The sequence below is a fragment of the Mugil cephalus genome, chromosome 7, assembly GCF_022458985.1.
Source record: "Mugil cephalus isolate CIBA_MC_2020 chromosome 7, CIBA_Mcephalus_1.1, whole genome shotgun sequence".
Classification (NCBI taxonomy): domain Eukaryota; kingdom Metazoa; phylum Chordata; class Actinopteri; order Mugiliformes; family Mugilidae; genus Mugil; species Mugil cephalus.
This window is the reverse complement of record NC_061776.1, coordinates 2,752,031-2,767,900: the sequence shown is the minus strand read 5'-3', so window position 1 is coordinate 2,767,900 and position 15,870 is coordinate 2,752,031.

The window sequence follows — 15,870 nt, the reverse complement described above, 5'->3', positions numbered from 1 at the left end:
CATCTCAGTTAAACTCTTGTTCCTATAAAGATGAGAGACTTTACAGACGGAAAAAAATGTTAACTCTCCCCCTCGTTGGGAACCTTATTGTGGACACCAGTGGACGGGGGTTTGTTTTAAACTAGTTAGTAGTGTTTGGGCGGTCAGTGGATTGGGGGTAAACACATTTTACAAGTAACGGGAAAAAAATCGGATAATGACGGGAACATGTCCCCCATACCATTTAGATCCGTAGTGTTTTTCTGAGGGAAAAATACCACCCTTTTTCCCCAGTTGCCTATTACATCTATAAAAAACCCCAGGTCGTTATGTGTCAGGCCGGGTTTCAAACAACAATCAGAGGGATAATATTTTCAGCTTTTTTAATTCGTAGTAAAGTGTGCTTTTCTTAGGGTGCGATAAAGGCCTACCCCTCATAGTTCTCCTACCCCCCCTGTTTATTTTCTTCTTCTTGCCCTTTTTCTTGGATTTTTTGTTCCGGGGTCATATACCAGCGCTGCAGTTGGGCCCCATGTGCCCCCCGTTACCCCAAAGCCTGAAAAGCTATAAAAGCCGGAGAACTTTAAAGGGAGAAACTTTTAATCAGATAACGTGTTTACGCCTTAATTGTCTAGTTAAAGTCGGATTAAGGCAAGATTTGTTTTTTTTTTTTTTCCCCCCTTTTTAAATAAATTTTTTGGCTAATTGGTGACTCTAAAATTTATAGCTGTGGGGATTGTGAGTGCAAATGGTTGTTTTATTGTTGTTTCCTTTCTTGACATTACAATTTTTACAAGGCTTCCGGGTGTTTTTTAGGGTTTTTGAATGTGTCTTGGCGCGGTGCTTTTTTTCATGTGTACTGTTTCTTTTTGACTCTGCCTCTAAATTTTATGTCTCAAAGAGTTTAGTTCCCATTTTCTGCCATACTTGAGTTTAAAGGGTATTTCCCCCAGGGTGCATGTTTGAAGCTTATAGACTTGCGGGAACCGTATATAGCTTGACATGGAGAATTCTCCTCTGACAGTAAGGATACCACACTATTCACCCTCCACTTTCCTTAGGGATGGTAATCATGGTTTGATGGTTGTATAGTTGCTGTTCCAGAAAAAAGGACATTTTCTGGGGGAAAGTAAACTGGGGGCCCGGCCTTTACTTTAAGATATGGTCCTCTCATTTTAAACTTGTGCTCAGAAGCAAATCAATGTCAAGGGCCAAGTTTGTGCAAATAGGGGCAGGGACGGGTTTCCCTTTGGGTCAGTCCTTTTTTGTCTTTAGCTGACTCAGTTCCTCTAAACCCCTCTCTACTCCCAACTCTCAGGGAGAGGTAACTTCAGCATGGACAGCTCCTCTAAACTCCTCCGTATGCCAGACATATACACAAAGCAAGCAGCCCCCCCCAAAATTTAATTTTTGTCAAAATTCAAACCACTGCTTCAAGTAAAAAAGCAAACTACCATCACATTTTTGCAAAGTTCAAAAGTAAAGGCATTGCTCAAAGCAAAAAACTGTCTTGAATTGTCCTGCAACTTCGGAATAGAGTGACACTAGAATCGGGAAATAAAAGGAACTGTTAGAAACTTCCATGCAGCTCATTTGCAGGCTGTCTCATGGAATCAGTGTCATCGGGTGCACCCAAAACCTTTCCCCGGGTAAAATCAAAAAATGAAAGCAATCCCCTTTAATGGAAAAATGGGGATAACCCCCACCCACTTCACTTGAAACCAAGTCTAATTCAGCAAAGACTTACTGCAACAATACACCAACATCTGTAATGCCAAAACGGGAATTGATCTGTTAAAAAAATTTTTAAAAAACCCTGCCAAAATGAAAGGGCCTTCAATGGGACAATGACGCAATAACCACTTGGGGCCTGTGAAAAATTCCAAAATTCAAAATTTAAAAAAAAATAAATAAATAAATAATTCTTTCGAAAAAATTTGTTTTTTAAGAACTGGCTTCACCCCCAAACAACATAAAATTTGAATTTTACGGGAATGGAATTAAATTAAATGTAAATCCAGTAAATTCCTTAAGCCAAGTAACGGGAAATAATTTGCCACATTTATTTAAAAAATGAACAAATGACAAAAATTAAAACTACTCTGCCATCAATTTTGTCAGTGGAGAGGCTTGGAAACAGTTTGGAAACCCTTTTAATACTTAAATAAAGTAAACTTTCTGGAAATAGTATTAAATATCTTTTCACCACTTTCCTAAATTTTTGAAAGCTAAATACTTCAAATTAAAATTTATGTTATTATTTATAGATGATGCTTTTATTCTTAATTAAAAATGAAAAACTTTTGCTGTAATTAAAAAAAGTGTACGGACATTTATAGTATAATTTTTTTTGGAGAAATATGAAAACAGACATGTATGGAAATCTAAGAGATTCGGGAAAACACCACTTCACATTTCCCGTTGTATTGTATTTAGTATACTGTCTGTGCAGTTAGTCTTTTTTAAGTCTATAGAGGAGGAAAAATTTTATACTATCACGTCCACTATTACTGAATTATTTTATGCGGTTGCTTTCCCTCCCTTTGGTCAGAAAAGGCAGAAAATGTTTAAAATGCTACGTTAAACGTCAAAAAAACTGTTTACTTTTAAAAATGACATAAAAAACCAATTTATTCGTTTATTTGGACAGTTTATATATAAAGAAGAATGGGACATGTACTAGGCTCTGAGAAGGGTTATGTTTTTTGTTGTTATCAGGGGGAGGAAAAAAGTCACTGCTGTTTGTTTGCTCTTTGTAAAATTAAAATAAACCACACAAATTTATTAGATACATTACCCCAAAACCCCGGGTTCAGAGCATCACGGAAAATTGAATTTTGGAAGCTGAACACTAAAGTTTATGTTCCTCTAACGGGACCGTTAGGAAAAATCCTAATCACTCATTAATCACGAGGTTGATAAAAAAAAAATCACTTTTAATTAAACCCTTGTTGCCTTCATTTTTTAGGACCCTCTGGTACCCTCGGGTAAAATTGAGGGGAATTTTTCGGGTTTTAAAACAATTCTAATGTTAAATTTTACTCAAAAACCCATTAACATATATTGTTTTTATTCAATTTCAAAAAATTTGAGATAACTTCATGTTTAATGATTGAAAATCAGTCTCTACTAGAGCAAAAATTTAACTTTGGAAGGGGATGCCTTTTGTCAAAAGGGTAAGTTGTAGTCAAGTATGTCTTCTGACTTACGGTCCACCCTACTATTATTACTCCATCCTGGTGATTGCTCATGAGCACCACTTTTTTTGTCCTTTTTTGTTATGTAAGATTCCAGGGCAGGTTTGGCCCTGTGAACATGAAGGTGGAAATGGACTCCCTTTTTCATGACAGTTTGAACCCTCGGGGTGGAAGCTCTGCCCTTTTTTCGGTTTCCCCAACCCATTACGATTTTTTTGAAAACTCCTGTCCCGGGCTGACGATGTAAAAATAAAAGTCACGGGTAATGTTGGGGCCACTGGGGCCTTGGAACCCCCCTGAACTGTTCCCCAGGACTGAGCTTTGATACTTCAACTCTGTGGGGGTGGAGGCTCAGGGGAAAAAAAGGGGTTTACAGTAAACAAGAAAAAAAGGGGGGGGAGGCAGTGGTGTTACAAAGCAATATAATCTGTTCTCAGTGGTTTTAGGACAGAAAAAAATCTGACAGCCAATCGACTTCCTTCCTGCAGCAAGGGGCTGTGTGGGTTTGTGCTCTGAGCTCCACCCCCGAGCTGGGGGCTTTCACTTAATACAGTTTCAACCCCCACTTGGTTAAAGAATCTTTAAAGGAAGCACCTGTGTTCTTCAATTTAGAGACAAAAACTCTTTTTATGTTCATGTTTAAAAAAATTTAAAACCCAGTTTTTTTCTGTTAAATGTTTTTCCAAAAATAAAAATTTATTTAAATTGTTGTGATTAAAATTTTCATCCTCTCATGAATTTCTCTCTCTGATGAATATAACTTTAAAGAATTTGAACTTGCCGCAAAGAGTTTAAATTGATCCAAGAGAAAATTTTCAACTTCTATATGAAACAAGATGCTTCCTTTCTTTACATTAATCAAAACCCCCCAAAACAAACCACGGGAAACAGAGACACAAACCCACGATATAAAAAGCATGCTGTTTTGGAAGCAGGCGTCCATGTTGGTTCCCTCAAGTCTTTTATTTCCAGAGTTCTTTTGAAAAAAGAGTCTGAATGTCCCAACATTGTAATTCCCATGAGTTCACCTTTTTAACCACATGACCCACTTTTCCATGGAAATTAAATTCAAGCTTCTTTTTTTATCATTGCAGTCTGGCTTACCAGGGTTCATAGACATCACATCCAACAGCCAAATATACGAGCTAAAGTTTTTGATTTGTTTTTTAAAAGGACCATGAAAAGAAAAAAAATGTGTTTATTGAGGTGACCCATGAAACAAAAGAGCAGCCTGGTGGAGTTTGATTTATTAAAAAAAGAAACACAAGAGCAAAAAACAGGGGAAATGATGATGATTCAGCTTCATTTTCATTATTATAAAGTCACAGTTAAAAGTGGAAAAAAACTAGACAACTAGAGAAGAACACCCAAAGAGCGATTTTCTATTGAATAAATGTTTTTTCTATTTACAGGACACAATCAACACGTAATGAACAGATACAGATTACAAAGAAGAACTTTTTAAAACAACATTTACTGAAAATGATGAAAGTGATGAATGAACGAATGATGAGATGTGATGGAGAAAAAAAAGAGGGCAGAAAACGTCATCACATGTTGGAGCTGTGAACGGCCCTTGTTTGTGAGGCTCGCAGCAGAGAGAGTCCAAGCAGTACACCAGCTCTTCACTATCAGCACTGTGTACGCAACGAGACTTCACCCTGACGAGATAAAAGGACACTGAAGACACACAAAAAACCACACAACAGAAATGAATTAGTGCAAGTTCAATTGATCCTGTAAAGTTGTTCTGTGTCCTCATTGGACATTGGAGCTGCCCTGCAGAGAGGCAGCAGGTGACTTTACAGTGAGTTGCGCAGAGCTGCCAGGTCTGTGGGTCTCTCTCTGGAGGACGGAGGGTGCTGGAGCGGAACCCCTGAAACGAAAAGGGTCAAATGTTTGGGCTGCAGTGACAAATGTCGCCTCTGCTCCTTGATCTCTTTGACAGGTCTCCCATGAAGCGAACCACTGCTGGACACAGTCACCAAGCCTCATTAAATTGAGTGCTTGGGCCTCCACTCTGTCCTCCACCTTTTTTTCCATGTGTCCTCCCTATGCCCCCCTCGGCTTGACGGGGCAGATGTATTTATAGTGTACAATCATTTCTATCCACCATCTGATGGGGGCTCTGTGTCCCCGACCCTCTGAGCTCCAGCTGATCTCCCCAGCAGAGGCAGCTTCTCCAGAGAGCCGCCCTTCTTCTGTCTTTTTCCCGGAAACTGGGCCCCGGAGGAAACATGGATGAGGCCGACACAGAGGAGCTTTCCCCTCCTGGTTGGGTCTGGATGCTGTGGGGACACCCTCACCACGGGCTTCACAAACCCCTCATCTGAATTTGACAGCCACACAATTGCACATCAAAAGCACTTACACACTGGTCTGGGTTCACCCGATTCTGAAACACACGGACTTGATCACTAAACACTCATCAATACAAACAAAAAATCAACCAGCATTAATGTTTTAGCAGTCTGAGCTAAGTAGCCGTCTGTTGGATCGGACCACAAGGGTCAAAATCCCCTGCTGCCCATGACCACCCTGTCTCTTTTCTTGTCCTTCCTTAGACCCCTTTTTATAGATACTGACCTTTAGACCAGGAAAACCCCCAAAACGCAGTTCTGGAGATGCTCGAACCCGTCGTCAACCCCTTCAACAGTCATAATGTTATGGTGATCAGTGTACATATCAGTACATATGATAACTTGCTTCAGTAAAATTTTTTTTTCTAAAATAACTGATGTTACATAAAATAAATAAATTAATTTAACAGAATACAGTAGTTATCAATCATCGTTGTTAAAAAAACCTGCCCCCGTAAACAAACACACCGAAACATTTACAACACAAACTGGAATATCCCAATACTTTTGGGGTAACTTTTGTTTTTATTCCTTTATTCTTTCCATAACAATAACATGCTGCAAGTAAATGGATTTCTATTGGATTAAAATTTTTATTAAATTTGTATTTAATTAACAATTTTTTTTTTTTCTTTATTTTTCCTCTTGCTTGTCCTCAAACTGTCTACTGCGCAACGCTGCAAATTTCCTCCGGGGAAAAAATAAAGGATTTTCTTATTTTTTTCTTTTCAAATACTTTTTTTGCTCTTTTCATTTGTTTTAAAGAAGTTAGGAAACAGTCGACGTGTTTTAATAGTCGTTTTTATCAGTTATCGTAGTTTACAACGTGAAATATTTTCCCATTTTTATTTTTTTTTATTTTATTTTTTTTTATTTTATTTTTTTTCATTAAATTTAAAAAGGGCCTTTCAGAAAAAGACGTTATGTATAGCCACATTTGTTTCTCCAAAACCTCTAATAAGGTTCAGCTTAATGGGTTTGTTTTCCCAAAATTTTAATTAATGAAGATCACCAACTCAATACTGCTTTTTTTTTTATGATTTTATGAAATGTAGACCAGAAATACCTAATTATTTTTCAGCTTCACAGAAAAAAAATTATTGGTCCAAAAGTCGTTCACAGAGTCTGAAGCCTCTCTCCCCCCCCACCCTTTATTTTAATTAACCTAATTAGCTGGACATGAAATTAAAGCACTTCTACTTAATATATTTATGTCTTTGTAATATTTTCGATAAAATAAAAATTTAAAAAATTTTTCCCCTTTTTTTCCAAAAAGGAACAAAAAAAAACCAAAAGACACAAAAATACTAATAAAACCCAAAACAAGGGCACACAAAGAAAAACAAAAAAAAAAAAGGGAAAACAAAAACAAACACACAAAACCCCAAAAAAACACTTTTGCAATTTCACAAAAAATTTTCCAAAAAGGCAACAACAAAAAGCCCAAAAAAAACCAAACAACGAAAATAACATCTACATCACCAAAATAAATAAACCCTTTTTTTTCCCTAATTTAAAAAAAAATAACAAAAAACACTTTTTTTAAAAAAACCAAAACAACGCAAAAAACCAAAAAGAAAAAAATAAATTAAAACAAACAAAAAAAAACAGCCCCCAAAAAAACAAAAGGGAAAAGAAAAGGCACCAAACATTTAAAAAAGAAAAGCCCACCTAAAAGAAAAACAAAAACCCAAACACTTAAACCAAAAAAAGGGGGCCCCCACCACAGAAAAACCCCCCCCCCCCAAAACCAAAACCCCCAAAAAAAAATCAGGGCCAAACGCCAAAATTAATCCAAATTTATAAAAAACCTTTTCCCCAAAAACCAAAACACAAAAAACCAACAGCCCCAAACCCCCAAAAAACCAACACCCCCGTTTCGTTTCCCCAAAACCTATGAAAACCAAAACACCCCAACCCAACAAGGGGGGGAAAACCACCACATAAAAAAAAAAGGGGAACAATCCCAAAAGTGGCCAAAAACCCCCCAAACCCCCAAAAAAAAAAAAAAATTTTCCCAAAAAAACCCCACACGCTTTAAAACTTTCAACCAGGGGGACATCATTAACCCAGGGCAAAAAACAAAAACAAAAACAACAGAAATTCCAAAAAAAATTTACATGATCCAAACAACCCAAAAACCCCCCCCCACAACAAAAAACCCCACCCCAAACAAAAAACCCCCCTCAAAATATAAACCAAAAAAACCAAATCCCCAAACCCCAAAAAAACCCCCCCCAAAACCCCCCAAAAACCCCAAAAAAGGGGGGGGGAAAAAACCAAAAACCTTTTTTCCCTGACCCAAAAAAATAAATAATAAAAATTTTACAACTTTAACAACAGAATCCAACAAAGCGCCAAAAAAAAAAAAATACCTTTTTTTCCCACAACAAAAAAAACTTTCAAATAAACCACAAACCAAAAAACAAAACCCACAAAAAAAAAGCCAAACGAAAAACCCAACCAAAAAAACCAAACAAAAAACCAAAAAAAAAAAAATTTTTTCCCCCAAAATTCTGTTTCCAGTTGTTTGTTTTGTTTTTTTTAATTTTTTTAAAAAAAATTTTTAATTGAAAATTAAAATTACAATTTAAAAGGCACGACCGGAAAACCCCCCTTTAAAATTTCAATTTAAAAAACTCATAATATAAACAGGTTTGTTTTCAGTCAGTTCAATTTTTTTAAAAAACTTTTTTAAATTTTCTGTTGGGGTAAAATAAAAATTGTTTAAAAATTCCAATTTTTCCTAAACAAAAACATAAAAAAATTTTTTTTTAAAAATTCCCTTTTCTTTAATTGGGAAAAAACATCCAAAAAAAAAAAAATTTTTAAAGGGCCACATTTTTACAAACCAATAAAAAATTTAAATTTTAAGGGGGATTTTAACTAACAATTTCCAAAAAATTCCAAAAAAATAAAATTAATTCAAAATGTTTTAATTAACATTCAAATGACAGATACAAGTTAGATTAGAACCCAGTCAGAACACAGGACCCTTAGAACCAGCTTGAAAAGCCTGGGACCCACAAAACAGGAAGAACATCCGCTCTCATTCTCTACAACTAGGCAACTCTGCTGCAGCCAGAAATATAGCATCTGCTTATGTGGCATCAGCACTACCAAGAGAGCTACAGAACACCTGCAATTAAATGCTTGGAGATGCCACTACTTTATTGCCACTGCTGCTTCAGAAGAAGCAGACAAACTGGTGAGTATAAATCAGTGTGGGATCACATGCAAACACAGGCCCATTAACACTTTTGTGAATAATATCTTTAGAATGTAAAACATAAAAATAGGACGGCACAGTGCGGTGGAGACAGAAAGACATGCAACGCTCTGGGCGAATGATTGTCTCTGTGTTAGCCCTGTGATAGGCTGGTGACCTGTCCAGGGTGGACCCCGCCCCTCGCCCGATGACAGCTGGGATAGACTGCAGCAACCTATCACAACATTTATTCACCATATTTATAGGTAATTTCATTGTTTTAAAATGTACATATGTTTCTATTTAAACTTTAAAACCAATGTAAAAATAGACAAAATCTTGTGAAAATTGCAACTATAAATTATATTTTAATTATGGAAAATAACCATATTTTTATAATAAAGTAATTTTCTGTTATTTCACAGTATGTTGTTGATGCCAGAAGATTCCTTTTTTTTTTTTTTTTTTTTTTTCTCAGTGTATGGAGAGGGAACTAGTCAGGAACACGTCTGACCTCAATGAGAAACTGATCATCTGTTGTAATGTTGTAGCTTAATGTTACTGAACGTTGCTAAAGTGTGTTGATGCTGTGAAGTTGTGCTAAAGCTAATGATTTATTCCCACTAACTAGCATCAATTTATCCTGGAGCTCACATCCGTTGGGTTTCTCTTGATCTTTCTGTCACCTGTTCCCTCATCATTTCCTCTCAGGTCCCACGTTCAGCATGTTAAACTGAATGGACAGAGAGAGAGTGAGAACTAAAAAGCTGAATTATTTTATTTCATACAATCATCAGTGAAGTGGTTAATTATTATTATTATTATTATTATTTTTTTTTTAGTGCAGAATAATTGTGTGTTTGTGTGTTTGAAAATGTTTTACTTTCATGTTGCAAAAGTATGATATAAGGTATATTTTATTTTAACTGTTGCAGTATTTTTAGTATTACATTTAAAGTTAAGTGTGTGAGTGACTTGAGTTCAGGGTTTGATAAGAGGAGAGTGTTTTTTAACAGATGCTTGTTGATACGATGAACACAACATTAAAAGAGCCCATATTTCATTCATTTTATTTTTCTGATAATATCAGGGTTCTTCTTGGTTTTAATGAGTTCCTGTTTAGTAACAATTGTTAAACTGATCATTCACAAAAAGATTCAACTACCTCAGTAAATGGTGAGTCTATTGATAATGACATCATGACCTTCAAGGGTTTGAGGATTGGGTTCACTGTGATGAAGAAAGAGATTAAATGAAACTAAGATGAAAATGTTTGAAACCATGATCTGATAGAAAAGGAACCAACCCAAAGATTCATGTGTTCATAGATGAACTCTGAGGAATATTTCTGATTTACCTCAGATCAAGTTTATTATTCTGGTTTCCATAACATGACTCATTTAACCCTTTAAAATCTAAAAGCATGCAGCATTTGAATCACCATATCTCACAATGGTTTGCACTAAATTGTGTGGCTGAACATTTGGATGTTGTGGCATCAGCCACACTTTGAAGTTTGTCAATCACTGGTTACGGTAATTAAACTGCTGCAAGCTTTTATTTATGCGCAGGCTGATGTTTAAGTCTTAAAGGGTTAAACTAGAGACCAAAAACAACCCGAGATACATAGGGAAGTTTATTTTACTACACTTTGTATGTTGGAAATATGAGACATAAATAGATTACATGTAAGCAGAGAAGATGAGAGTGAAAGTGATTTTCTGAGTATGTGATGATTGTATTCGATGAAGATTAATGTGATGCTGATGGCTACAAAATAAATATGATGCATGATGGAAAATTCTCTTTCAGGGCCTGTGTCTGGAGCTAAAGAAGGATGAATGAAAGCCATAATGTTATGGCTGATCGATATGGAGCTTCATCTTCATCTGGAACATTTGTCTGAAATCATTCATTATCATGAACTAAATCCTAAAATATCTCTGTGTTCTCTTGCTCTTTTGTTTTGATTAACTTCGTGTTTTTGGTGTTTGTTCTGTTTTTTCGTGTTTTTTTTTTTTTTTTCATCAATAGCAACATCAATAAATCTGATGTCAAATAAATAGTAAGAGCAGGAAAGAAGAATCTCCCTCAGCTCAGTAGTTTGTGACTCTGTCTGAGATGGAGGTGAAATATGTGAACCTGGGCTCTGGTTTACTGCTCTCTTCCTGTCACAAACACTGTTTGACATCTGTTCATCTGTTGGTTTTTGTTCAAACTGCTCACATCATTTCTCACTGTGGGTATCTCTCTTCAGACAGGAGCAGTAGTAGGAGGCTGAATGATCGACTTTAACTTTCTCTGTTTTCAACTCACAAGCGTTCTGATTACACACAGCTGAGAAATCATCTTGGTGAGGATGATTATATTTATTGATTCCACCATCACTTTTATCAATATCAAGAATCACTCTGAATGTTTCTGATTCTTTCTTCTGGTACCAGTATATATAGCTACCACTACACTGGTCAGTTCCACATCTGAAGGAGACTGTTTGACCAACTCTCCTGGTCCATGTTAACTGGTCCTGGGTCAGATCTGCTGCCATGGCAACCAGGGCTGTAGAGACACAGACAGATAGATGAAGGTTAGTGAGACAGTGTTTGTTAAAGGTGGAGTTTGTTGGAAACACTCACCTGAACACAGACAGCACAGAGCAGCAGCTGGGAGGAAAAGCATTTGTGTGGTGGTGTATCCTCTGGTGAACCTGGGGAGAAGTGGAGCTCTGATGCAGCTCAGGCCCAACAAGGACGAGCTGTGACATGAGACGAGGCCACGTGGTTTCTAGCAGGTCCTCAAAGCTCCCATCAGTCCCTGCAGCCCACAGATGAGACGGCTGCTGATGATTGACAGCTCAGATCAAGCTGCTGTGTCCTTTCATGGTCTTGATTTGAATCTGACAGCAGATGAAAAAAATCTGGGTCACATGATGCAGAAAGACTAAAAAACTTTCATGTTCCCACAAACACATTCAGGTTGGTGGTGAATTTAGTAACACAGACTGTTCTCTGTTGTTGAAGAGCTGAGATGAAAATACAAAACTACAAATCCACACAGCTCCTCAACTCTGACTGAACTCTTCAATGTGTTTCACTTCATTCAATAATGGAAGTGAATTTCTAGTGACTTGAATTCTTTTCCCACTCTGTCTCTCTGTCCATTTTCAGCTGAGGTGAAAGTTAATACTCTTCTATGAAAGGACTCTCTCCTGAAGCACATTCACACTTTCCACAAATCAGTTCAATGACTCTTAAAGGTGACAGTAGGATTATTTCAAATGAGAGGAAAAGATCTTTAAAAGACTTTAAATCATGGAACAATCACTGAAAACTCATGAAACTATGTTCATTCATGAATTAGATCAGGGCTGGGCAATTATTTTCTACAGGGGGCCACATGAAAAATCTGAGCTGTGTTGGAGGCCGAACCAAAAGGAAACTTGAACTTAATTCTCAATATTAAATTTCTCCCGTTGTAAAAAGCAGTAAATTATACATGTTGATAAGCTGCTACTGGTAAACAGAAGTATAAGAATATTCTGTAAGTATTTATTTAAATTTATGAATTTTGGTGTAGGTCGAAGAGGAAAATAAAACACAACAGATCTGTAGTTTTGGATATAACGCATCGTAATGTTGGAAACTTTGTCCTCTTTGGAAAGCTTCGGTGCACCAAGGAGGGACCGTGTAGCTACATGAATTATTTTCTGTATCGCAATAAATCTCAATAAATGTTTAATCGATGGAACGAAGCTGTTTCAATCATCCTTTTCAAATAACTAACAATCACAGGTTATAACAGTGCCGTGACGTAAATAATCCATCATGGCTTTTCAAAATAAAAGCAACACAGTCGTATTGCACACCATAAATACTTGTTAATTTGCTTGTGACTGACAGACCGCGGGCCAGACAGGGATGTCTAAAGGGCCGTATGTGGCCCACGGGCCGTAAAATGCCCACGTCTGAATTAGATGATTCATTAACATCTGCTTTAATTTAAAACAGATGAACTTCTGGTCTTATTTTAGTTATTTGACATTTTAAGAGATGAACCAGTCTATCTCAAGTTTAACACAGAGAGACAAACAACCATTCTCACTCATAACTATGACCAATGTAGAAATCATCAATGATCCTTCATGTCTTTGGAGGGTGGGAGGAAGCTGGAGAACCTGGAGAGAACCCACACAGACACAAGGAGAACATGGAAAATCCAAACAGAAAGGTCCCAGTCGGCCGATGGATTCAAACCCTTCTTTCTGTGACACATCAATGCTAACCACCACTCCACTGTGCCGTCCCTTCTATGTGTTGTTGTCATGTTTTTTCTTAATTTCTAACTGTTGAAATATCAACAACATCAATAAATATGATGTTAAATCTGTTCAAACTGGTCTATTCTGTGTTTGGACTCTGCTTCATGACATTCACTACCCTCCCTGTCCACTCTTTATGTTGTTGTTGTTGTTTGTTTTCTTCTGATTGTTTTGTTATATATATTTTATTTTGTTTTGTCTATTTTTTATTCTCTATTAGGTGACCTTGGGTGACCTGAAAGGTGCCAAAAAATAAAATGTAATATCATTAATATTATTATTAAATAAATAGTGAGAGCAGGAAAAAAGAATCTCCCTCAGCTCAGTAGTTTTTGACTCTGTCTGAGATGGAGGTGAAATATGTGAACCTGGGCTCTGGTTTACTGCTCTCTTCCTGTCACAAACACTGTTTGACATCTGTTCATCTGTTGGTTTTTGTTCAGGCTTCTCACATCATTTCTCACTGTGGGTACCCACAGGAGCAGTAGTAGGAGGCTGAATGATCGACTTTAACTTTCTTGATCTCCAACTCCCAACTGTTCTGATTATTCACAGATGAGAAATCATCTCTCTGAGGATGACCGTAACCTTTATAAATTCGACCATTGCTTTTATCAATATAAAGAATCCGTTTGAATGTTTCTTTTTCTTTCTTCTGGTACCAGTATTATATAGCTACCACTACACTGGTCAGTTCCACATCTGAAGGAGACTGTTTGACCAACTCTCCTGGTCAATGTTAACTGGTCCTGGGTCAGATCTGCTTGCCATGGCAACCAGGGCTGTAGAGACACAGACAGATAGATGAAAAGTTAGTGAGACAGTGTTTGTTAAAGGTGGAGTTTGTTGGAAACACTCACCTGAACACAGACAGCACAGAGCAGCAGCTGGGAGGAAAAGCATTTTGTGTGGTGGTGTATCCTCTGGTGAACCTGGGGAGAAGTGGAGCTCTGAAGCAGCTGAGGCCCAACAAGGACGAGCTGTGACATGAGACAAGGCCACGTGGTTTCTAGCAGGTCCTCAAAGCTCCCATCAGCCCCTGCAGCCCACAGATGAGACGGCTGCTGATGATTGACAGCTCAGATCAAGCTGCTGTATCCTTTCATGGTCTTGATTTGAATCTGAAAGCAGATGAAAAACATCTGGGTCACATGATGCAGAAAGACTCAAAAACATTCATGTTCCCACAAACACATTCAGGTTGGTGGTGAATTTAGTAACACAGACTGTTCTCTGTTGTTGAAGAGCGTTTTAAGAGATGAAACCATTAAAAATCCTCCACAGAGCAGGTTTACTGTGTAATATGTAACATCAATGTGCAGCTTTAATATCTCTCAGGACATACAGGAGGAATTTGACAAGTGAAAGCAGAAAATCAAATGTTTGACTTCAACTCCTAAAAGCAGAATCAAAGCTCAGTGACTCTGAGAGATTCTGGTCAGTTAGAAGAGATTTCCTGCTCTGACATGTTTGATAAATACAGACCTGATCAGCTCTGATCATTTTGTTGGTGCCTGAGGCTGAAATGAAGAAGCAAAGAGAAGCAGCGCCACCCTGTGGTGAGTCACTGGAAATACAAAGGCATTCAGACACAAATGACTCACAGTGGTTCAGTAAAACAGCTCTGAGCTCTGGATGCAGAACATCCACCATGTTCTGGACAAACAGAGTCATTATGGAGCCAGCTGCTTGTTCATTACCACTGTAGCTGTTCACATCTGCAGCTTCATCATTCAAAGAAAAACTCCAAAGATGAGTTTGATCAATGAAAGGAAGAAAGAAAATGAAAATCTCATCCTCCACAAATCATTTCATTCCTCCTTCTTTTCATACTGGATCTCTACTTTCATGATATTCAGCAGATATGTCTGCTTAATACATGTTCTATGGAGAGAAGAAGGTTATGTTCCATGTGAAGGTTTTTCAGGGCAGCAGTTAATGACTGAATCAGCAGAAAAAAAGTGGTTTAAAACTGGTTTCAGGATTAAATTTGGATTTACTACAGTAGACACACAGGTGTTGGACTTATACCATAGACTGTAAATATACAATCAGTGGTTAGAGGTGATAGCATGAAATGTACTGTCAGTATGTACTTTAAAGATAAAAAGTAACCGCACAAAGAAGTATATCATGAAAACAATATAACAGGGACATTTCAGAGCATCACTGCCACAACAAGAAACAAGAAAAGGTGTCACTGAAATTGAATCATGTTTTAATGTGATTTTTATGTTGTAACATCATGTAACATCATGTCATGTGAAAACTGACCCATTTTGTTTTTCTTGTGTTTCAATGATGCTCTTCTTTATTAATATATTTTACTAAGAGATCGAATTATTTGTATGTTTTTGTGAATAAAATAATCAAATATATCATTTTCATTGTTTTTCAGTTCCAACAATTTCATTGTTGATCATATTTAAAGCATTAAAATGCATTAATTTGTTTAAAAGTCATATTTCTCTTCCTGCCTGATTCTAAAATCTAAAGTGCCAGATGTGTTGAGTTCATCTTAATTATTTTCAACCCCCAGTCCAACCACATTGGCACATAGGCATTCACACATTATACATATACACACGCACACCTAAGGTCAATTTAGAGTCACCAATCAGCCTAACGAGCAAGTCTTTGGAGGTGGGAGGAAATCGGAGTACCGGAGAAAACCCATGTGGACGCATCACCGATCCCTTACACCGTACTGTCTTTATTGAAAGAACATAAATCAAGCATTTCAAAATTCACATACTGTAGATCTTTTATTTTTAAACAGTGCCTCACTGTTTTCGTTCCTACTCGATA